This window comes from Lycium ferocissimum, chromosome 8 (assembly GCF_029784015.1).
Source record: "Lycium ferocissimum isolate CSIRO_LF1 chromosome 8, AGI_CSIRO_Lferr_CH_V1, whole genome shotgun sequence".
Lineage (NCBI taxonomy): Eukaryota > Viridiplantae > Streptophyta > Magnoliopsida > Solanales > Solanaceae > Lycium > Lycium ferocissimum.
In genome coordinates this window covers 64,063,153-64,089,585 of record NC_081349.1, presented here as the reverse complement: position 1 = coordinate 64,089,585, position 26,433 = coordinate 64,063,153, and the positions used below count along the sequence as shown (strand labels likewise).

At 38.3% G+C, this 26,433-nt stretch overlaps 1 non-coding gene across 1 annotated transcript; it reads left to right on the top strand.

Annotated features, from left to right (window-relative positions):
* Positions 1–15,053: 15,053 nt before the first annotated feature.
* Positions 15,054–15,160, top strand: LOC132069067 (small nucleolar RNA R71). Its single transcript, XR_009417636.1, has one exon. It is a non-coding gene; the product is annotated as a small nucleolar RNA R71 (small nucleolar RNA).
* The last annotated feature ends 11,273 nt before the right edge of the window (positions 15,161–26,433 follow it).

Below are 26,433 nucleotides of genomic sequence, written 5' to 3'. Positions count from 1 at the left end.
TTTGCTTTAGTATTATTGAATTGTTATTTCACATTCCTTGTTGTTTATTTTTCACTTACAATTGATAGAATTTTTGTTAAACATTTGACTAATGTTGTGGCATTATATTTATAAATATTCCTTTTTTTTCAAACATCCAATCCCATGATGTATTCTCAAAAAAAGTATGCTTTTAAGTTTTATAATCAATTAAAATAAAAAAATTATTAATTTTAAATGATATATCAACTATTTTTTATAATATTAGTTACAAATATTTGATTATTAACATATTTTCAAGAAACAATGTGTTGTTAAATAGCTAATTTAATATCATTTGTAAAGGAACATTTTTAGATATTAATTTTAAATTTTTTATAATTAAGTTTTATTTTTAAATTAAACTAACTGTGTAATTACACTTGTGCAACCAAACAACACGCTTGTAATTACACTGTAATTACATTATGAAAAATAAATAGGTCGTTGTAATTACAATACTGTGTAATTACTAGGCCGTGTAATTACTAGGGTAGTAATTACACCAATTCCAATCACTAGGTGGCTTTCCAAACAGACCCTTAAGGATGTCTTAAAGAAGAGTTATAACGCCTCTTAGATTGTTAATGAAGTGTTAAACAAGTGTTAAGAAGGTCCCATAAAGATTGGAGATCAAACGGAACGACGAGGATAAGTTTCGGGAAATTATGAATTGTACGGTCCTTTATATAGACCGTATAATATATACGGCCCGTATATCAGTCGGTAGAACTCTCCCAGAGAAGGATGAGATTATGGAGGAAATGTACGATCCTTTATACGGACCGTATAATTTGTACGGTCCCGTATAATAGGCCATAGATTTCGGGTCGGGTCAGATTTTCTTTTTTCCATATATGCACGACCCTTTTTCTTATTTCTCATTTCCTACTTCTTCCACACTCTCAAAAGTCCTAGAACCTTCTTCCAAGTATACCAAGAAAAATCTAAGGTGAAATCAAAGATCAAACACCAAGAAGTAGTAGAATCAAGTGCAAGAATGCTAGCTAGGGTTGATGGAAGCAAGGAATCTCTTTGGAATTGAAGCTAGGGTTTTCTTCAAGTGAACCATTTCCATTTATAGCTCATTTCTACATAATCAAAGGTAAGTTTTATGATCATTTCATGTTATTTAGAATATTGAGGGGTTGAAAGACTTGAATTATGGAAGAAAATAGAATATGGAGCTCCAATGTGAAAATAATGATATTCTTGAATAGTAGTTGACATGAATCTTGACTCTTGATGTATTATGAGTAAAATCTTGTTGTAAACGATACAAATGACGTTAACGAAGTATAATATGATAACGAATACGATGTTGTGTGATAATTTTGGTTATGGATGATTTGAAATGGAATTGGGAGGATTGAATAAGGTATAGTTTGTCGAAGTTATTGATTATGATATTATGAACATTGTTATTGATGTTTGGGAGTTGTTATATCATATGGAGAAAGTTGTAGAAACAAAGGAGATGCTGCCCAATTTTCGTTAGCTTTAGCCTAAACTTAAGTATGTTTCGACTATCTAATTTGAGCACGAATTCCTTTGAATGTAGAATTACGAACTTGGAAGGAAGCGTATAGTTGGCAAGTTAGAAAGGCATGAAGGTATGTAAGGCTAGTCCCTTCTTTTATAAGGCATGATTCCTATGATATGACTTCCTTTCTCTACCATGACCTTCTTACATTCTGGAAATCATGAGTCTATGTTTATAAAGGACTTCTTATGAGATAAAGAAAGGACATATGTCATAAGTATGATAATGATGATGATGAGTCTAAGCCTAAAGATCCTAAGGCTTATGATATGATATTTCCATGAAGCTAATGATCCTTATACGATTCTTTGATGTTATTCATTATTGCTAGACCCACCTTATGATGTTAGTTCCTTCAAGGTGAGGTATAATGACTATGATTACTCCATAATAGAATCGGGGGTTCTCGACCTTACGTCACCCCGATAGAGTTGTAGTATTTAATTGATTTCTTATGCATGCTTCATGTTAAGTATATAATAATGAGATTACACCGTGCCTAGATGGCCGGACATGTCACCGCGAAGGCGGGCGGCATACGTTTACACCGCGCCTAGAGGGCCGGACATGTCACCACGAAGGCGGGCTACATACGATTCCACCGTGCCTAGATGGCCGTACATGTCACCGCTAATGCGGGCTGCTTATGATTACATCGTGCCTAGAAGGCCGGACATGACACCACTAGTGGGCGGCGTGCGATGGTTACCCGGACGCGGGTTAACGATGATGGTATATGTGATATGTATAACACGTGATTTCTTTTAAAGGCTAAGCAGGTTTTATCTTCACCCCATGCTCTATTATTTCTCTATTATGTTAGTATTATTCATGCCTTACATACTCAGTACAATGTTCATACTGTCGTACTTTCTTTTTGGACGCTGTGTTCATGCCCACTGGTGGACAGGGAGGTGGCCCAGATTCATAGAAGTTCACCAGCAGATTTTCAGGAGCACTCCATTATTCCGGAGCTGCCGTTTTGATTCATTATTTTGCGTATATATTTGGGCACGATGGGGTCCTATCCCGTCCTTATGTCTAGTACCCTAGTAGAGGCTCGTAGATACGTACGTGTAGGTAGTTGATGTCCCATGATGATCACATTGTACTCTTATATATCATTTTTGCAGCCGTGAGGGCTTATGTATATAGACTTATGTTGCTTTGGAGATTATATATGTTCAGGTTGAGTATGATGATTAGCTTAACGAGTGGTGCTCGGCAGTTAGCTCCGGGTACCCGTCATGGCCCTAGTCGGGTCGTGACAAGAGATTTCCACTTAGCCACTTGTTTGAGGATGATATTGTCACATCCTAATTTCCGATAGGGCGTGATGGGCACCCGACCCTTACCTAGGGCCGAGCGAACCCGCTGACTCTCACAATACTCATAAACATGCTGGGCCCTCAAATCACATCACAAGTACATAATGAATTTTTTTTTTTTCAGAAAACAAACACGCCTTTCATCTTTATCAAACCAAGTAAAACTAGTACCACATGAAATCTGTCAACATATGAAGTTCGTGACATAATGCACAACGAAATATCGACACATAATAGCGTACAAAACGACATCTTAGACATACGACAACGTACGCCAAAGTCTCTACCGCTAACTTCGAGATACCGTACAAAAGCACTGGACTCGGCGGCACTGTGAGGAAATGGAGCTCGCCAATCCGGTACCAAACATCTTCGCTAACATCACCTACTCGTAAATACGTGGTACTGCGCGGCATGAAACGCAGCCCCGAAAACGAGGGTCGACGAAATATGTCCGAGTATGCAAAAAGCGTGAAATACGGAAAATGAGATCATAGTCGAAATATGGGGTACGAAAAGTGAGCATAACAACCCGAAAACCAAAGTGCTTGCATACGAAGTACAAATCATACATAAGCGGTACGGAAGACAAATATAATAATCGAAATGCCAAATTGCTTACTCTGAAATATAAATCATGCATATCCGTGTCGTATATCATATAGGCCTAATGGAGATGAGTGACATAAATAAATTATCATCATATGCATACCGTAACACATCATAACATCATGACCGATCATATGAGATGCCATTAACCGATGCGGGATTGGCCTAAACCAATGTGGGATTGGCCTAAACCAGTGTGGAATTTGCCTCACCACTGGGTTTGCCCCACCATTGGGTTTGCCCCACCATTGGGTTTGCCCTACCATCGGCTCTGATTCCAACTGATCATATTCCAGAATCCATACATATAACATATAATGTGTCCCAGCCCTCCAGTGAGGGACTCGATAAATCAGATCATCATATCATCTTGTTATCTTATATCATATCAGACTTCGTATCACATCATATTTCGAAATACACATCATACTTCAGAATACAGCATAGTGCGCACGATAACATAACCGGCTCGGGACTTGACGAAAAATGTATCAACAGAAATGCACGAGCAGAATCGTGAGTAACCAAACACAGTTTAAAACATTTTCAAAGACTTAATAGGTTAATCAAAACGAGCCATCATTTATAAGCCAAAACAGTAGTCAAATCAGATTTTCTTCTGAATATCACTCGGGAACATATCAAGCGACTTCGAAACCATAGTCACGTATCAAAATCACACACATAAAAATTCTTATTTCGTACTCAACGAGATAAATAAGTAATCATACTCGGGGTTGGAAAGATAGTCATATTGAATTCTTTCAAAATCCATCGAGAACTATACGAAGAAAGTCGCGGGACCCACGGACGAGCGTCAGCCAATCCGGGCCCGCCTACGAAAGTCATAGTCATTATACGTTATAGAATCATTTACGAACATATCAAAGCCATCGGTTAAATACGTGAAAGTTACGGACGTTCGTAGTTAAAAACTCTTTTGAAAACAAAACTTTTTATGCAACATTTGAAAACCAATCATACAAGACATATAGACCATATTTCTACTATATTAAGGATGCCAATACCATGAAATGAATAGGAATCGTGACCATGCTTGGATTTTCCGAATGGAATTACCCCCCGAAGCTCATAACATATCACAACTTACTTGTGTCTAGGACATGCCAAAAGAAAAGAAGGATAAGCTTTACATACCTCATTGCTTCCTAGGCTAATCCAAACTCAAGTCTCGGCTTACTCAAAATCTACAATAAGGTCATTAAGTACCAAACATTAGCCATAAGCACTTAAGAATCCAATCCCAAGCCATCACTTTATTTACGAAATTTGGGCGGCATTTCCCCTATAAGTTCAACAACCCCGAGAATTCAACTCGGCCAATATTATCAACAACAATACCAACAACCATTCCAACAACATCAATAATGAATTCAAAACGCATTCTAACATTAGTAACTCTTTTCTATACAATTCGACGATATTCCATTTTCATTCAAATCAACCGCATACGATCAAACCAACATCAATATTCAAACGTTCAAGCACTAATCCAGACCATTTAAACAAGATTCAAGAACACTTCGGACAAACCACAAAATATTCAAATCGCCCATCCATACACCAAAAACAATGAAACCCTCCAAGTTCAAGAAAACAATCAACAATACATTTCTTCCTTCCAAATTCATCAACTACACCAACAATCCACACTTTATAACATCATCTTCATAAATACAAGAAATACATTTAATTCACATTAGCTTTCAAAAGCCCACAACACGATTGTAACCTCAATTTGAACCATTAAACTTTCCTTTTCATCATTGAATCCACAACACAACAATCCAAAACACTAAATAAAATTAAGTCTTCACTTCTAAACTACACTACACATACACGGCCACAACACAACAATTACAACTTCACTTGAATCATTCAATACCTTCATTCTCATCACATAATCCATGACAACAACAACCAAAATATTAAGTAAAATTAATTCTTCACCCCTACACCATACAACATGTACACGGCCAAGCATCAACATCTATGTTTTCATGAATTTCATTCATCTCTACATACTACAACATACACAAACCATCCATAACATATAAAAGAGAAGATTAAACCTCACCTCTTTCACCTAGTTCCTCCCTCGGCTAAACTTGTTCATGACAACAACGAACGATTTTCTTGCTCCAACAACTACTCCACGTTGTAGAGGACCTTCCAATTAGTAGAAAATCTAGAAGAAAATAATTTTTTTGAAGAAGAATTTTGGTCTTCCATTTTTCCTCCCATGGCCGAATGGCCCATTTTTAGCTTCTCCAAGCTTCTTGATTTTTCTCTAAGGTGAAAATGATGAACATGACTTAATTAGTCATCTTATGTCCACTTATATAATTAACACAAGTGTACCATGGCCCACACACACACATGGCCACATATGGCCATTTTCATGAAATAATTAGTTTCCAAAATTTCACTTCTAGCCCTTAATTTTCATGAAATGCCTAACTTTCCATAATTCACTTTTAACCCCAAATTTTTCTTATTCCAAATTTACCCTTAACACTCCATGCCAATGAAAAGATGAATATGCAACTTATGCACTTTTAACAAAATCGGAAGAAATTACAATCTTGTCCTTAACTTATCATGATTAACTCGGATTATCCCAAGGTACAAAATACAGGATATAACCTCCTTCCCCCCTTTAGAACATTCGTCCTCGAATGTTCAATTAGTCTCATAAGGTCTTATAAAGATCTCGGGGGTTTCCTTTTATTACTATAACACGCAATCTCTTCTGCCAATCATATTTCTTTTCCATCTCCTCTTACCTTACGGATAATGTGATAAGGTCCAATATATCTCGGTTTAAACTTCTTCTTCTTGTCGAATCTCATTACACCTTGCCTAAATCGTCTTATAATCCCCTTTACTCAACTCGTAACATTCTAGGCACGTCATCTCGAGTCATTTCTTTATTTTACACTTGCATCTCTCGCACCCGCTTCCCCCCTTTAGAGGCGTACTTATACTATCACCCGATTATATTTTGCCCTATTCCCGTATTTCCAGTCTCACTTAGGTGGCACTTTTATTCCGACATTTTGATCCCCTTGCCTTTCATCTACTCACTTTCTTTCTTTCCCAAATATCATTATGTTGACACTTTTCAAACTTAACCCTTCTTTTTTTTCTTTTCCGGCCAACCTCTTCTAAATCATCTCTCAATATCACAAACCCTTTCCAAATTCTTTTTACCATATCGGTATCGACCTCCGATTACCATTACCATCAATTCAGCTATTAACTTATTTTCAAAATCGGCCATACTTGCAACTTGGCCAAATCTTACCCTTACTATTGACACAACCTTTCAAAGCATATCACGTACCCATATCTCACTCTCTTTACTTCTCGGGAAAATTTCGGCGAGTTTCCTCTATATTTCTTACTAGCTCAAAACCCGTACGGAAATACCAACAATGCCTCACAAAAATAACATATATATATGTGTATCATATCATATCACGGTACACGGGGCTCCCAATATCATCAACAAGACAAAAATAATAAACATACCTCGTATGCCCAACTCAAACTAAGACACGTTACACTTTCTTGTTTACTTTCCCCTTAATCTTCAACTTGTATTTCAATCGTACTTCAATATCTTACCCGACATATATCTTTCATACCTTTACTTACCGCGTGCTTCGTAACTTCCAATATCGCTAGTCACCTTCCTTCTATCGGTGTCATTATTCGTACGAAACCAAAGATTAGTATCAAGTCTCATTCCCTATGGCTTGGCTCTACGGCACGATCTCGTATGTGAAAGAAGGGTAACCACCCTAGATGTCCCGTAGCCTCCACGTTTATAAATGTGGCGCGCTTCACACCATAAACGTGACTCTCTTCGGACACGACTTTCGTACAACCCCTAGGACGAACTACTCTGATACAAATTTATCACACCCTAATTTCCGATAGGGCGTGATGGGCACCCGACCCTTACCTAGGGCCGAGCGAACCCGCTGACTCTCACAATACTCATAAACATGCTGGGCCCTCAAATCACATCACAAGTACATAATGAAATTTTTTTTTTCAGAAAACAAACATGCCTTTCATCTTTATCAAACCAAGTAAAACTAGTACCGCATGAAATCTGTCAACATATGAAGTTCGTGACATAATGCACAACGAAATATCGGCTTACATAAACCGTACATATATATCTTATACATACACAACGTGCTGCAAAGTCTCTACCATAACTTCGGATACCATACAAAAGCACTCGACTCGGCGGACTGAGGAAATGAAGCTCGCCAATCCGAATTTGGAACATCTTACGCTAATATCACCTACTCATACAAATGGGTACTGCGCGGCATGAAACGCACCCCAAGGAAGAGGGGTCGAGACAAAATATGTACTGAGTATGCAAAGCGTGAAATACGGAAAATGAGATCATAGTCGAAATATGGGGTACAGAAAGTGAGCATAACAACCCGAAAACCAAAGTGCTTGCATATGAAGTACAAATCATACATAAGCGGTACAGAAGACAAATATAATAATCAGAATGCCAAATTGCTTACTCCTGAAATATAAATCATGCATATCCGTGTCGTATATCATATCCGGCCCATAATGGGACTGAGTGACATAAATAAATTATCATCATATGCATACCGTAACACATCATAACATCATGACCGATCATATGAGATGCCATTAACCGACGCGGATCGGGCTCTAAACCAATGTGGGATTGGCCTAAACCAATGTGGGATTGGCCTAAACCGGTGAATTTGCCTCACCAATCGGGTTTGCCCCACCATCGGGTTTGCCCTACCATTGGGTTTGCCCCACCACCGCCTCGATTCCAACCGATCATATTCCTAATCCATACATATAACATATAACGTGTCCCGCCTCCAGAAAGGGACTCGATAAATCGATCATCATATCATCTTGTTATCTTATATCATATCGGTTCGTATCACATCATATTTCGAAATACACATCATACTTCGAATACGAGATAGCGCGCACGATAACATAACAGAAGCTCGGACTTGACGAAAAAATGTATCAATGTAAATGCACGAGCGAGAATCGTGAGTAACCAAACACGCTTAAAACATTTTCAAAGACTTAATAGGTTAATCAAAACGAACCATCATTTATAAGCCAAAACGAATAGTCAAATCGATTTTCTTCGAATATCACTCGAGAACATATCAAACCGAACTTCGAAAACCATAGTCACGTATCAAAATCACATACATAAAAATCCTTATTTCGTACTCAACGACGATAAATAAGTAATCATACTCGGGGTTGGAAAGATAGTCATATTGAATTCTTTCAAAAGCCATCGTAACTATGCGAAGAAAGTCGCGGGACCCACGGACGAGCGTCAACCCAATCCGGCCCGCCTACGAAAGTCATAGTCATTATACGTTATAGAATCATTTACGAACATATCAAAGCCATCCGGTTCTGTCTGTGAAAGTTACGGACGTTTGTAGTTACAAAACTCTTTTGAAAACAAAACTTTTTATGCAACATTTGAAAACCAATCATACAAAGACATATAGACCATATTTCTACTATATTAAGGATGCCAATACCATGAAATGAATAGGAATCGTGACCATGCTCGGATTTTACGAATGGAATTACCCCCGAAGCTCATAACATATCACAACTTACTTGTGTCTAGGACATGCCAAAAGAAAAGAAGGATAAGCTTTACATACCTCATTTGCTTCCTAGGCTAATCCAAACTCAAGTCTCGGGTACTCAAAATCTACAATAAGGTCATTAAGTACCAAACATTAGCCATAAGCACTTAAGAATCCAATCCCAAGCCATCACTTTATTTACAGAAATTTGGGCGGATTTCCCATATAAGTTCAACAACCCCGAGAATTCAACTCGCCAATATTATCAACAACAATACCAACAACCATTCCAACAACATCAATAATGAATTCAAAACGCATTCTAACATTAGTAACTCTTTTCTATACAATTCGACGATATTCCATTTTCATTCAGATCAACCGCATACGATCAAACCAACATCAATATTCAAACGTTCAAGTACTAATCCAGACCATTTAAATAAGATTCAAGAACACTTCGGACAAACCACAAAATATTCAAATCAGCCCATCCAATACACCAAACAATCCGAAACCCTCCAAGTTCAAGAAAACAATCAACAATACATTTCTTCCTTCCAAATTCATCAACTACACCAACAATCCACACTTTACAACATCATCTTCATAAATACAAGAAATTACATTTAATTCACATTAGCTTTCAAAACAAATGTTCACACACGATTGTAACCTCAATTTGAACCATTAAACTTTCCTTTGCATAATTGAATCCACAACACAACAATCCAAAACACTAAATAAATTATTAAGTCTTCACTTCTACACTACACTACACATACACGGCCACAACACAACAATTACAACTTCACTTGAATCATTCAATACCTTCATTCTCATCACATAATCCATGACAACAACAACCAAAATACTAAGTAAAATTAATTCTTCACCCCTACACCATACAACATGTACGCGGCCAAGCGTCAACATCTATGTTTTCATGAATTTCATTCATCTCTACATACTACAACATACACAAACCATCCATAACATATAAAAGAGAAGATTAAACCTCACCTCTTTCACCTAGTTCCTCCCTCGGTTAAACTTGTTCATGACAACAACGAACGATTTTCTTGCTCCAACAACTACTCCAAATTATAGAGGACCTTCCAATTAGTGGAAAAGCTAGAAGAAAATAATTTTTTTGAAGAAGAATTTTGGTCTTCCATTTTTTCCTCCGATGGCCGAATGGCCCCTTTTTAGCTTCTCCAAGCTTCTTGATTTTTCTCTAAGGTGAAAATGATGAACATGACTTAATTAGTCATCTCATGTCCACTTATATAATTAACACAAGTGTACCATGGCCCACACCACAAACAATGCCACATATGGCCATTTTCATGAAATAATTAGTTTCCAAAATTTCACTTCTAGCCCTTAATTTTCATGAAATGCCTAACTTTTCATAATTAACTTTTAACCCCAAATTTTCCTTATTCCAAATTTACCCTTAACACTTCATGCCAATGAAAAGATGAATATGCAACTTATGCACTTTTAACAAAATCGGAAGAAATTACAACCTTGTCCTTAACTTATCATGATTAACTCGGATTATCCCAAGGTACAAAATACGAGATATAACAGATATGAAGTAGCTACTCTATGATTGACACCATATTTCTCTAGCAGTCCCGCGAAGACTTTGTTGAAAAAATGTGAACCACCATCACTGATAATTTCCCTCGGGGTGCCAAAGCAAGTGAAAATATTCTTCTTCAAGAAATCCGTGACACTCTTGGCTTCATTGTTTGGCAAAGCCACTACTGCTACCCATTTGGAGACATAACCAAATGGCCACCAAGATATACTTCATTTCACAAGATCTCACAAAAGGACCCATGAAATCAATCCCTCATACATCAAAAAGTTCCACCTCCAAAGATAAAGTTCAAAGGCATCTCATGCCTTTTTGCAATTATCCCTTCTCGCTGGAATTGGTAACAAGATCTGTCCATCATGTTTTCATCATGATTGGTAAATAATACCCACGCTCAAGCATCTTAGAAGAGGTTCAGTTACCACCATGATGGCCCCCAACCAGAGACTCGTGGCACGCCTTCAAGATAGCCATAACTTTAGTTTTTGGAACACAAAGCAGAATAATATTGTCGGCGCATATTCAGAACAAATAAGGATCATCCTAATAGTATTATCGACACTCCCGCAAGAACTTCTTCTTTTGATATGCTTTGAATTCCTCAGGAATAAGATCGGTGACTAAGAAATTTTCGATATCAGCATACCACGACGCTACTTCACAACACATAGCTAAGAGCCTCTCATCCGGGAAAGCATCATCAATTTCAAGATCTCCCATTGGTCTCTCGGCTTCCTCAAGCCTGGATAGATAATCCGCAACTTGATTCTATAAACCTTTTTGATCTTTGACTTCGAAATCAAATTCCTGCAACAAGATAATCCATGGAATCAATCTTCACTTGGCATATTTCTTAGCCATCAAATACCGTAGTGCAACATGATCGGGGTGCACCACCACTTTGGACCCTAACAAATACGCGTGGAACTTCTCAAAAGCATAAACAATGGCAAGCAATTCTTGCTCAGTCACCGTGTAGTCCATTTGAGCCCCATTAAGTGTTTTGCTTGCATAATAGATTGGATGCGTGATCTTGTTGTGTCGTTGACCAAGCACCGCTCCAATAGCAAACCCACTAGCATCACCCATGAGTTTAACGGGGAGTGACCAATCGGAACATATAATGACGAGAGCCGAAGTGAGCCGCTCCTTTAATTATTTAAATGCCTTGAGGCACTTCACATCAAACGTGAACTTAGCCTCTTTTTGAAGAAGCTTGCACATAGGATTGGCGATATTCAATAAATCCTTAATGAAACACCGATAGAATTTGGCATGTCCCAAAAAGCTACGAACTCCTTTGACAGAAATAGGTGGAGAAAGCTTGGAAATAACATCAATCTTGGCTTGATCGACCTCAATTCCCTTTTTAAAATTTTTGTGACCAAGCACAATCCCGTTCTTCACCATGAAGTGGCATTTTTGCCAATTAAGAACAAGGTTGGTGTTGTCACACCGTTTTACCACTCAACCAAGATGGTCAAGAAAATCATCAAATGAGTCACCAACCACTGAAAAATCATCCATGAAGACCTCCAAGAAATCTTCAACCATATTAGAAAAATGGACATCATGCACCGATGGAAAGTAACTGGAGCATTGCATAACCCAAATAGCATTCTACTAAGGGCAAAAGTCCCATAGGAACAAGTGAATGTTGTATTCTCTTGATCCTCTAAGGCAATATTAATTTTGTTGTAGCCGGAATATCCATCTAAGAAACAATAATTTTACCTTCTCACTAGCTGATCAAGAATTTGATCAATAAAAGACATAGCGAAATGGTCTTTGCATGTCACGGTGTTGAGTTTTCGATAGTCTATGCATACTCTCCACCTGGTATTAGTTCTTGTTGGAATAAGCTCGTTCTTTGCATTTGACACAACTGTTATGCCACCCTTTTTTGGAACACATTGTACCAGGCTAACCCATCGGCTATCCACAATAGGGTAAACAACCCCGGCATCCAATCACTTGGTAATTTCCTTTTTGACCACACCTTGCGTAGGTGGGTTCAATCTTCTTTGATGCTCTACACTTGGCGAACTATCTTCTTCAAGTTAAATTTTATGTTCACAAATTTCGAGGAAATTCTCGAAATATCCGTAATAGTCCACCCAATAGCTCGCCTATATTCATTCAAGACTTCAAGTAACCTCTTAACATGCTTATCATTCAACAAGGTAAACACAATAACTGGCAAAGTATTATCTAGGCCGAGAAATGTATATCTCAAATGTGATAGGAGTTGCTTGAGCTCAAGTTTCGACGGCTCAATAATAGATGGCTGGGCTGGAGGTATCTCTAGATCAAGAGACAACGTTTTCGATTGGTAAGAATAATACCCCAATCCTTCATACGAATTCACCGTCTCCACATATCCCTCCATCTCATCACCATCGAAATTAACCAAGATAGCCGCTAAGGCTTCACCAAGACACTTTTCCTCCATTTTGAATTCAACGGCCTCATTAACATATCTATTATGTCAATCAACGAAATGCTTTCACAAGCACTTGGTAATTTCATCCCTTTGCCAGATTAAAAAGTTACCTCTTCATCATTCACTCGAAACTTGATTTCATTTTTCTCTGAATCCATGAGATCCCTTCCGGTAGCAAGGAAAGGTCTTCCTAATATGATCGGAATATCTTTATCGACCGCACAATCAAGAATCACAAAATCCATCGCCGAGAGAAGAAAATCACCTACTCAAACAAGAACATCATCAACTCCAACTGGCTTCTTTATCGATCTATCAGACATTTGTAACTGTATGCTAGTTGGTATAGGCATCCCTAACCCCGATTACTTGTAGATAGCAAGTGGCATTAGGTTAATGCTAGCCCCATTGTCACAAAGAGCTCGTGCAAAATCATGATGACCAATAGTACATGGAATAGTGAAGGCCCCTGGATCTTCTTTCTTTTGAACTTTGGTTATGGAGATGATAGAGCTAATACGGTGAGTGAATCTTATCGTATCATGTTTGATTAGCCGTTTCTTTGTCAATAAATCTTCCAAATATTTAGCAAAAAACCGGCATCTCTTGGAAAATATCAAGGAATGGAATATTCATAGATAACTACTTCAATTGATCATAAAATTGTTGCCACTTGGCATCCTCAATTTTCTTCACCAACCTTTGAGGGAAGAGAGGTGAACATTTGAAAAGTTAAGTGACGGGCCTAAGTTCCCACATTACCTTACCTTTTCCCTTGTCATTGCTCACCTCTTGAGCTTTTGGATTCTCCGAAACACGATCAAATTAGACCACACTAGGAGCTTCAACTTGCACTTTTTCAACAACACTTAGCACCTCAAGTTTTGCCTCTTCATCTTCTTTTTCTATCGGCTCTCTTTCAACCACTTTAGCACCCATACCTTGAAGTAGTTTCCCACTTAGAGTAGTGATAGCATTACACTTGGCTATTGGATCACCACCACCACCCTTTGGGTTTGGTATTGTATCACTCGGGAGTTGTCCCCTTTGTGAAGGATGTTATTCTCTAGAAATATCTCTCAGTTGAGACTCAAGCTTTTGAATGGAAGTGGTATGAGAACGAACCCACAACTTTGGTCAAGCCCTTCATGGTCTAATCGGACTTTTCTTGATTGGCTAACACCCTCTCAAACATGTTCTCAAATTTAGAACTCCTTTGATCATTTGATTGGCCCTTTGGCGAAACATAAGGATTAGAACTCCTTCCCGAAGCTATTATTGTTGTTGTAGTGCCCTTGGTTTGAACCACCAAAATCATTTCGCCCATATTGATTACCGTGCCCTTATTGTTGAGGGTTTTTATTGATTTTGATTCTGATACCCGGACCCTTGATAATTCTACCTTTGATAACTTCCCTAAGAATCATTGGCATCCTCGTATTGTATCGGCGCTCTCTCTTGATATGGAGCCTTTTGGGTTTGATACATTCCTTTTGACAAGGTTTGCATATCCTCTACTGCATTTACTTTCCTTGTACCATCCTCATCAAACCTCTTGGTTAGCAAAGTAATGTTGGTAGCAAGTTGAGCAAGAGTTTGGTCCCTCTCTTGGTTCTCCTTTACAATATTATTCAATAACAAAGCCCCATATGGTACACCATTTGTGCCACCTGAGTGCCATGCTTGATTATGAGTAGTCAGTCTTTCAAGCAATTGAGTGATTCGGGCATAAAACTAGTCTATGAAACACCTACCGACTGTATTATTGGCCACAAATTGCGTCATAAGGTCTAAACCTATGTAGAACTCCTCCATCAATATGTTTTCTGGAAAGCCCTGATTCGGAGACCACATCAAATATTGCTTGAACCTCTCCCAAGCTTCATAAAGTTGTTACCCCGAAAGTTGCTTAAACTCAAAAATCTTGTTTCTAAGTTCATCTTTCTTGCTTAGAGGAAACCATTTCTTAAGAAAGACATTCACTAGCTCGATCCAAGTAGAAATGAAATTGTGGGGCAACTTCTCGAACCAATCCCTTACTTCGCCGACTAAAGAGTATTTGAAATCTCTCAATCGGATTGCATATGGAGTGATAGCATTCTGGGTATGTGTATGGCACACACCTATGAAATTCTTCAAATGTTGATGTGAGTCATTATCATAGAACTTTGAAAATAACCTTCAAGCTTTAGCAACTGATAGATAGAACTATCAATCTTGAAACTTACCGCACCAACCCTTGGGGGAACAATAGCAGATGCATATTCAACCTCTTGCATAAGATCAACAAATACATTTTCATTTTCATCAACTTTCAGTGGCAGAGGAATTACATTTGCTCCCCTACCACCATTCGCTACACGACCTCCTCCTCTTCCTGCCATAAACACCTGGTTCAAAACAAAAAGCAAACAAAGTGAGATGGAATAGAAAAATACTTGAAGTAAAGCACACACTATTTACTAATTTCAAACTATATTCCCTGGCAACAACACCAAATTTGATACGCTCAAATTACACCTAACAAACAGCGTAAAGTGGACGTTGTCAAATATAGTAACCCAACTAGGTTGGGGTCGAATCGCACAGGGAATAGAGAGTGAAAAGGTTACTACCGTAGGGTGTTACTTAACTTTCGTCTTAATTCGTATTCTGGTAAGTTTGTAAATAGATTTTATATTTCTACTAGCTATTTTGATTTGGAGATAATTACTTGGGTAAAGAAATCAAGGTTGTGTTCCCGTTAGATGAGATGTAATGCTATAGGTATTAATGTGATATATTTCTAATGGATTGTTGTATGGTATGCACTTAATCTCTAGATGACTTCCTAATATTTCCCAATAGTTAGAAATTATTTACTATTTATAATTTTTGCCAAATGTAAAAGAGTTGAAATTAAGAACGATTAATTTGTGCCAAGTAAACTCTTCTTATAACGAGGGTTAACGCCCCAAGTTCTTGTTACACATTCCTACCAGACCCTAACTCACCTTCCCAAGTAAAGAAAGGGTTATGGCTTAAGTTAATGTTTACAACCATCAACCAACTTTAAAGGATAGGAAATAAGTAAAAACCAACAACCCATATGCATATATTCACTGTTAGACATCCATTCACATAACACCCATCATTGGCTCCACAACTTTAGTTTTAAAACTTAGCTACTCATAGTTTTTAATACAAAACAAAGCATTAAAAGAGTCATTAAAGCTTACATGGAAATAAAGAAGATGAAAAGATGGAATATTCTCCTCAAAAGCTTCAAAATGCCCTAGAACAAAGAGACAAACATCTGACCAAGAATGGTCCACAAAAAACCCTACATTAACTATTTATAATGGTCCAATTCGTGAAAAATAACTTGACAAAACTTCCCCCGAAGAACCAATCTACGGACCATAAAATGATATGCGGTCCGTCAATTTGTTGCTCCGCACCATAAAACTAGAATCCTTCTAAACTTCTACGCTTCCTTTGATGGGCCGTGAATTGATTTATGGTCCGTAAATGTTTGTCGTATATTTAGCTCATGTTGGGAAGCATGCTGTAATGGTTTGACGCTAGGATTAGACGGGTCGTAGAATGATCTATGGTCCGTAAAGTTCTATCGTGAATTCAGCACATGTGGAGATACACACTGTAATGGTTTCACGCTATGATTGACAGGCCATAGAATGATCTACGGCCCGTTCTTTGTGCCATGAATCTGTTCCTTCAGTTGAACTTCTCTTTTTTCACACGTTTGGGCTCTTTTCATGTAATTTTCCTGTCTTTTGACATTTTGACACTAAACACCTGAAACATGACAAAAACACATCAAAACGACACAAACTTACTTAAAAACCAAGAAACTCGCAGTTAAAAAGCATCAAATGTGTCGTAATTCCACTCAAGACATCAGTACGCAATTTTTGATTTACTATGTAAACAAAATCATTTCTGAGGCTAAAACTCGGTAGCCGTTTCTGGAAAGACTGGCCTTTGGCCTAGTGATGGCATTGCGAAAGCTCAGGCCTTACTTCCAGTGTCATCCTATTGCCGTAGTGACTACGTTTCCTTTGCGAAACGTACTTCACAAGCCCAAACTTTTGGGATGTTTAGCTAAGTGGGTGGTGGTAATAAGTGAATACAACATAGAATAAAAACCTTAGACTGTGATTAAGTCACAGACCCTGGTTGACTTCGTTGCTGATTTCAGTCCGGTGGTGGCTCCGCAAGCCGAAAAGAAAGCCGCCCTGGTCTTTGGGACTATCCCCGGGGTTTGGATGCTCTACATTGAAGGGGCATCTAATGTTAAGGGAACATGTCTAAGAATATTCTTGCATAGTCCCAGCGGTGAAATTTTGAGACAAGCAATACATAGTGTATCTTTAACTAACAATGAAGCCAGATGAGGCTATAACTTTAGGTCTTGAATTAGCCCGGGGACTGGGCTCTGAAATAATTGAGGCAAAATACAACTCCCTATTGGTAGTAAATCAGGTTCACGGAGTATTTAAGGCAAAAGAGGAACGCATGTTACGGTACCTCGAAAAGGTTCTGAAACTGCTATCCAAATTCCAGGAATGGACGATGGTGCAGGTGCCTAGGAAAGAAAACATAGAGGCGCATACCCTTGCCAATGTGGGTTCCTTCACAAAAGCAAAAGGATCAAGTATCGAATCAGAACGCGATTTCACCCGCATGTCGTATTAGCGAGTTATGATGAAGTGAATTCAACGAGCTTGGTCTGGGATGGGAGGAATGAGTTCATAGATTACCTCAAACACAAAAAACTACCCGAGGACTCAAAGACTTCTAGAGCGTTAAGGGCAAAACCCGCCTGGTATTGCATCATAGATGGGATATTGCATCAGAGGTGTTACTATGCCCCGTTGGCACGCCATGTAGGTCCGGAGGAAGTAGACTACGTTATGAGGGAGGTTCATGAAGGACTTTGCGATAATCATTTCGGGGCAAATTCGTTGATGAGAAAGCTGAAAAGAACTGGATACTATTGGCCTCGGATTGAGGAGGATACAAAAACATTCATCTGGAGGTGTGACCAGTGTCAACGCCATGCCTAAATGTTGCATCAATCGGGGGAAGAGTTGCATCTAGTTGTGTCTCCGTGGCCATTATGAAATAGGGAATGGACATAGTCGGGCCTCTGCCTTTTAGCCCGGGACAGGTAAAATTTGTATTAGTTATGACTGATTATTTCTCTAAGTGGGTTAAAGCGCGTGCCTACCAGAAGGTACGAAAGAAAGGGGTGATAGACTTTATCTGGAAGCATATCATTTGCTAGTTTGGGATCTCAAAAGAAATATCCTGTGACAATAGGCCCAATTTATCGGCTCCGAGATCACTAAGTTTCTGGAGGATTTGAACATCAAAAGGATCACCTTCTCTCCTTATCACCCCAAAGGCAAACAGACAGGCAAAGTCAACTAATAAGACTATAATCCAAAATTTGAAGAAGAAGCTAGAAGATGCCAAAGGCTCATGGCTTGCTAAATTACCTGATGTACTTTGGGTGTACTGAACCACAAAGAAAGTCAAGCACCGGGGAAATACCATTTTCCCTTATATATGGAGCAGATGCATTAATCCCAGTTGAGGTGGGCACTGCGGCCATTTACATCTCCCGAGTGATGAACGTGCCAATTCGAATGGTAACGTTCGGTTGGATGCGCGAGCGAGCATCAAAAACTTGTGTACGTTCGGATGGTGGCACAGAAGCAATAGATGGAACGGTACTATAACCGAAAGACCAATCTCCCACATTTGAAAGTCAGGGACTGGGTGCTTCAGAAGGTGACCATAATACTCGAGACATAAATGCAGGCAAGTTAGATTCCAATTGAGAAGAACCATATAAAGTTATTGGGATCGCTGGCAAAGGATCATATCAGTTGGAAGATCAAGACGGAAAGAATCTTCCCAGTAACTGGAATATCAGTCATTTGAAGAAGTGTTATGCCTAACCAGGGGTCATATAGCAATTTATTCTGAAAATATGTGTTGCACTTTTTTTCCCTTCGATCTATTTTTGTCCAAATTGGGTTTTTAATAAGGCAGCAGTATACAGTGTATTACGATGATTCGCTTCAGTGTCATTGTATCCAGTGCTTAGGTCTTCATTCTGTACACCCAAACACTAGGGGAGGCTACATCCCTACCACCAAAACCAGAAGGTGGCATGAGGCATTGTGTTTTAAGAAAGGAATTTTACATTTTTTCACAAAAATGGATAGGTCCATGAAAATGTTTAGTATTCATCCTTCACGAAAATGGATGGGTCCAAGAGAAGGTTTAGCATTCATCCTTTCACGAAAATGGACGGTCCATGAGAAGGCTTAGTAGTCATCCTCTTGCGAAGGAGTCTAAGGTACTTTGGATCACTGGTACCATACCAGGTCGACTACTAACACAAGAGTGGTTCGATAAAGCTTCGGAAGGAGGCATGAGGCATTGTGTTTTAAAAAAGGAATTTTACATTTTTTTCACGAAAATGGATGGGTCTATGAGAAGGTTTAGTATTCATCCTTTCACAAAAATGGATGGGTCTATGAGAAGGCTTAGTATTCATCCTCTGGTCAAGCTTCAAGACAAAAGCACACTGACATCGGGGACTGCCCGATTACTTAAGTATTTTATACATGTAACCGGACTGACCGCACTAGATGGAGTCAGGTCAGTCTTGCATTTGTTTTCACATTTATAATTCAAAGGAATTAAGAAAACTTCCTATTCAAGATAGACTCTTGCCACAGAAAGCAAAGTTTGTTAAATTCAATGGGTGTTACTCAAAACATACCAAAAAACTTATGCCATAATGAACAGGAGACGTCCTCTTCTACAGCACTGTAAAAATAAGGGCCCCTCTCTTATTCAAAGCTAAAAATAAATCCTTAATTAGGAAAAGGTTGAATACGATTGCTTAAGCATCCAATAGAAAATTTAACCGGTTAAAAAGTTATGCACCGGGTTTTACAAAGAAGAGACCATGACGGTTTCATTTAATAGGTACGAGCACAAAGTGTTGCTAGACAAAACTCACTTTTCGACACGAGAAAGACGATTTCTATGAATAAGGAATTCTAAAGTCCTTAGGGAAGGACCTCAGACTCAAAGTTAAAGCTCCTCTGGTCTAAAACTACAAAAACTAATAGTGCGTCGAGTTATCTTTATTTTCTTTAGGGAAAGATATGACGTGTCATTAATATGAAAGCAAAGTATGTAAAAGCAAACTTATGCAATGAAAAAGAAATAGAAGCAGCAAAATGGTCCATATTTCATTATAAAACTCCAGGCACAACACAGACCCAGAGGCAAAACTTACTAGCCCATGAAAGGAATCGACACACTCGGTTCCACATTCCGTCAGGTCTTTTACAAGGGAAAATAAAAAAAAATAAGGCTTTTATGAAGATGGGGCTGAAGTAGGGAGATGAGGCTATGTCGGAGTCTCGAAAGCGTTGCCAGCATCAGGAGCAGGATGTTCGAGCTGGTCAACCGAACAAATGACTTGGCCTTCGGCGGGAGTCTCATTATCATCTTCAGCCTCTTCTTCCTCAGAGGAATCTTCTTTCTCATCTCCTAGCTGAAGTTCTTTCTCCAGAGTCTCCATCGACTTATGTTCCAGGTGATGGGCTAACTCAATCTCCGCATCGATGTTCCCAATACTCCCAACCTTAACCATTTTAAGGGTTTTCCAACGCTTGTTGTATCCACTCCTAATAAAAGCCAAGTTATGGCAGTTAATAGTAGATTGGAGCTTGGGTTCGGCCATCTTGGCAGCATGTGTAAGATCAGCATTGGTCCTCCAGAGAATCACACTGGTCTTGGACAGTTCTAGGTTGGCATCTCGGTGTTGCTGGTTCTGAGCCGTGACGACGGCCATTCTGGATTTCAGGGATTAATTGTCCTTCCAAATGGCAACGACCTTATCATACTTGGCTTGGAGAAGCTCCTCCAAGGATTGCACGTCAGCTTCAAGATCGGATATGTGCACCATCACGTCAGCCATAAATCATAAGCCTGTCTCTATTTTTTTGTCCAATCCTCAACACGGTTCTGGAGAATGGTAGCTTGTTGGTTGTAGGCCTCTTTATCAGCCTCAGACCGCCCAAGTTTGATTTCCAACTCCTCAACCCTGGCAAGCTTTACTTTCACCGCTAACATCCTCTCCATAGCAGCTTCTCTTTCAATCGCAAGTGCGACCTTTTCCTCGATCATCCTATGGAGACCTTCATTACACAGGAAGTTGGACTGAACAAAAAAAAAAGTTAAAGTTATGCGGTGGAAGTAAGAGGAAAAGTCTTGAATAAAAAAGAAATTACCCGGGCCACAGCATGCATACAGCGTTGATAATGCATTCGGAAGAGACCTCGCGCGTCTTCCTCCGGTCTTTTTTTTAGGCCACATACTTTATTTAGTTTGCCACACCTACGGGTTTGGACAATAGGTGACACAACTCGGCCAGGACTTGGAAGGTGACCATCCTAAATTCATTAGGTTCTTCAATCGAGGTCAAATATTCAACTCGGCTATTGTGTTATTTGTGTGAAGGAAGAATCCTCAATTTATAAAAATACAAAACTTTTCCTCCAAGAAAGTATTAGTCAAATATGGAAGAGATCTTTTCCACCTAGGAAACCTTTTCCACTAAGAAAGGAATTCTAATTATGGTAGAAAATCAGGGCAAAATCCTAACAAATCTCCCTTTTTGGCCTGGATTTTCTTGACAAAACTTGATCTGCCTTCTTCGTATATATAATTTTCATCACTGCTACTTGCTATGGTTAAAAGAAGGCATGGGTTAAAATTTGTGCCTTGTGCGTTAAAAGTGAGCACAGGTTGAAAGTGGAGCCCATGCGTTAAAAGTGAACATGGGTTGAAATTGGCCCAAGGGTTGAAATTTGAGCTCATACATTAAAAGTAAGTATGAGTTGAAAATTGGAGCTCATGCGTTAAAGTAAGCATGAGTTAAAAATTATTTTGGTTTTAAAAATATGCAGCAGCAAGATTGTTGAAAATATGATCGAAGATTGTCTCCACACGTAGTACTTCATATATCTTTCTTTTCATTGGACTAAAATCTTCATTATCGTCGAATTGATTGCAACTTGAATTGATCCACCTTGAACCTATCTTCAGCCTCGTTGAACTTGGCTCAGCTACCACTTGTTGGGATCGAAATAATCAAGGCGTCATGCGGAAGCTAATAATTGCAAATCTTGAACGACAATAAATCAGACAACAAAGAAAATATACTACAAAAACATAATATTATAATATGTTTGGTCAAGTGACCTACATATTGAGAAACTAATATAAAAAGCACAAAACCTACTGAGAGAATAATCTCTCCTAAACAAAACTCTTTAATGACTACATTGTGGATGCTATTACGTTGTGTATGAGAATGTTACACATTGGAATTTCGTGTCGCTCGCATTATGAACATGCCAATGTAAACCTAAAGTGGGCATGAAGCCCTTGTAAGGTGAAGAAGGATGTTTGATGATTCCAATTAAGATTCCAAGGGCATTTGAGGCTAAAGAAGTAAGTTCATCTGAGAAAGTTAAGGTTGAGCCATGTTTTGGGAAATTTCGTATCATTTGAGCTATGCATTGCCTAGCATCACCTTGAGGAAGAGATATAAGGTCCCTTAGATGGTTAATGAGGTATTATATAAGTGTCAATAAGGTTCCATAAGTATTGGAGGTTGAACAAATCGACGAGAAAAAGTTTCGGAAAAATTTGGGTTTCACGGCCACTTATACGGACCGTATAAGTTATACGACCCGTATAATGGTTCGTATAACCATTTCCAGAGAAGGGTGCAACCATGGTGGGATTATACGTTCCATTTATACGGACCGTATAAGTTATACGGACCGTATAAATGGCCGTATAATTGGTCGGGCCAGTTTTTATATTTTTATATATGGACGGCCCTTGATTATTTATTTAATTTCCAACATCTTCCCAACTCCTAAATGCTCTAGAACCTTCTCTCAAGTATATTCCACACAAACCCAAGAGAGATCATAGATCAAATAGCAAGAATCAAAGGATTCAAGTGTTGGATGGCTCACTAGGGTTTGTAGAACTCAAGATTTTCTTTGGTGTTGAAGTTGGGGTTTCACTCGAGTGAATGATTTGATTCAAATCTTGCTCTTGTGTGATTAAGGTGAGTTTTTATACTTGTTTCCATGTTATTAAGAATGTCTAGTTGTTGAATAACTTGATTGAGGGGAAGAAAGCAAAAGAGGAAGTTCAAATGTGGATTTAATGATATTTTTTAGCAGTAAATTAATTCGAGTCATGATTCTTAGCATGCTATGAGTATAATCTTGTTTAGAGGGTTACTAATGATGTTGAGGAAGTATTGTATGTAAGTGAATATGGTGTTGTGTTGTAGCTATTGTTATGAATGACCTTAAAAAAAAGAGTCTTGAGGATTTGGACAATGCTTAACTTGAATGAAGCCTCTTGATTATGATATTATGGATGTTCTTATTAATGTTTGGGAGTTGTTTATTATATGGAGAAAGTCAATGAAACAAAGGAAATCTTTTAAATTCGTTAGCCCTTAGTTGCGTTAGTTTAAACTTAATCATGCTTTCAATGACCTAACCTTAGTACGAATCCTCTTGAAAGTAGAGTCGCAAGATTGGAAGGAGAACGTTTAGTTGTTAAGAAGACAAAAGGTAAGACAAAAGGTATGTTAAGGCTATTCCTTCTTCATTTTGGCATGATACTATGTTATGAGCCAACAAGCGATTAAATGAGCTTCCATATTACGCTACTCTTAGAAGCTAGGAGTATTCGGTCTTTGATGTCCCTATACCCAGTATGATTGTTCCTTCTGTTCATGGGTCTTGAGATTACTTATGTCGATGATGTTAGCTCAAAAGTTGTCCATCGGAGGTAGTATGACCTTATGTCACTCCGAGAGTTCTATGTATACATTTCGATTTATGCATTGCGTTCATATATACATATGCATATTGACCCAAGACCGAGAAAGCGTTATATACGCGTATATTATATGTACATGGGGTATGGAAAAATGGATAGGCGTTATATACGCATTACCACCTGATAACCTGGTGCACCTTGATGATGATATATGGATCGGGGCGTACGTTCCTCGGCATTAGTATATGATATATGGATCGGGTCGTACGTTCCTCGGCACTATTATATGGGATATGGATCGGGCTGAACGTTCCTCAGCATTATGACCTATATTTATATACATGAGCATGATTATCATTGAGAGCATTCGATTATGCGCCCGCGCAGGCATTGTCGCGCGCGATACTTATTCATACAAATCTATGCGATGCGCTTAGCTTTGAGCTCCGCATTCCGTTCATGATTCCTATGCTTATACTCATGTTACCTACGTTCACATACTCGCACATTGTCCGTACCGACTCCCCATTGCTGTGGACCGCATTCACGCCCGTAGGTACGGAGTAGACGGAGTGGTCCCGCTCATTAGGACCTTTACTCAGCAGTAGTTGGTGCTCTCCATTCGATCCGGAGCTGCAGTCTATTTTGGTATGCCATCCTTTTGGAGATGTATATGCATATGGGTATGACGGGGCCTCTCGTCCCGTCCTTTCTGCGCTTTTTATTCCGGAGAGGGTCGACGAGACGGTGTATGTGTGTATGTCGTGTGATGTAGCCTTGTCGACCCCTATTCGTCGTGTACGATATGTAGCGGCCAGTCGTCGGCCGTTCGTTCTTTCAACTTGTATGTATGTAAATGTACGAGTTCATGATGTCACCCCTTCACGAGGTAGTATGAGATCGGTAAGTCACTTATGGGCCCTGATGTTTAGTATGGTTCGATATGAGTATAGGGGTGTTTGGTCACTAGAGGTCGACACTCGTCGTGACTACGTCGGTTTGGGTCGTGACAGAGAAGAACAAATATCCTCTTTATAGAAGTCTGAAACTTCTCCTCCAAGAAATAGGATAGATATAGTAGAGTCATTTTCCACAAAGGAAACCTTTTTTCTACCAATAAATCCTTTTTGAAGTAAAACATTATGGTAAAATTCAAATAAGGTAGGAAATTCAGGAAAAACCAGAACAAATCTCCCCTTGGCCTGAATTTTCTGGCAAAATAATCTTGAGTCTCCATCTTCACATAATCTTCATCACCTTGCTTGCCATGGTTAAAAATATTATGGGTTAAAAATAGTTTTAAAAAATATTTTATATTTATTCTTAAAGATGCAGCAGCAAAATGTTGAAAATATGGTTGAAAATTCATCTCCACATGTAGTATTCTGGACAAAATCTTCATTATCGTGAAATTGGTTGCAGCTTGATTTGAACTGGTCGCATTGAACATGTCTTCAACCGGTTGAACCATTGGCTAAACTATTGGCTCCGATACCACTTGTTGGGATCGAAATAATAGGGCGTCATGCGGAAGCTAATAATTGCAAACCTTGAATGACGATAAATCATATGACAAAGAAAACTATACTAAAAAATAAGCATAATATATTAATAAGGTTTAGCCAACTGGACATATCAAATCAGAAAACTAATCAATATTATTTTAAAAGCATGAATATAAATGTTGGTGGACCAAAATATCCTTTAAGTATTGAACGACTTTTATACTCTTAATGAACTCTAATCCTATTTCTTTTGAACATACTTCTTAAACCAAAAAAAAAAAAAAAACTATAAACCTTAAAGCACGTTAGTAGTAATATTCTAGGGACAATCCTATTACTACTTCATTAAATAGGAACTTATTTATTTGAGTTAGAAAATCACATCTATTAATTAAAATATATACTCCTTTGCACATGAATAGGTAATAATTATTAAACAATAATTTACCTCTTATTTTTGCACTTATTTAAAAAGAATTTCCAGGTAATAATTAATTAAAAGACAATAATTTTTCTCAAAAGTACTTTTCCAAAAAGTCTTTTAGCAAAAGCTATTTTTATTTTTGAAGTTAAAAAAGCTAAAATACTTTTTTTAAATAAGTACTTATTGAAAAATAAGTACTTTTGATAAGCTTGGCCAAACAAAATTATAAGAGTCATTAAACTAAAGTATTTATTTCAAGACAACGAGTAAAATGAATATAACAATGTCGAATAAAATTATAATTTTGAAAATTTTATCCAATATCTAGGGCTTTGAATTCCTAATTAACTAACTATATAATATTACTA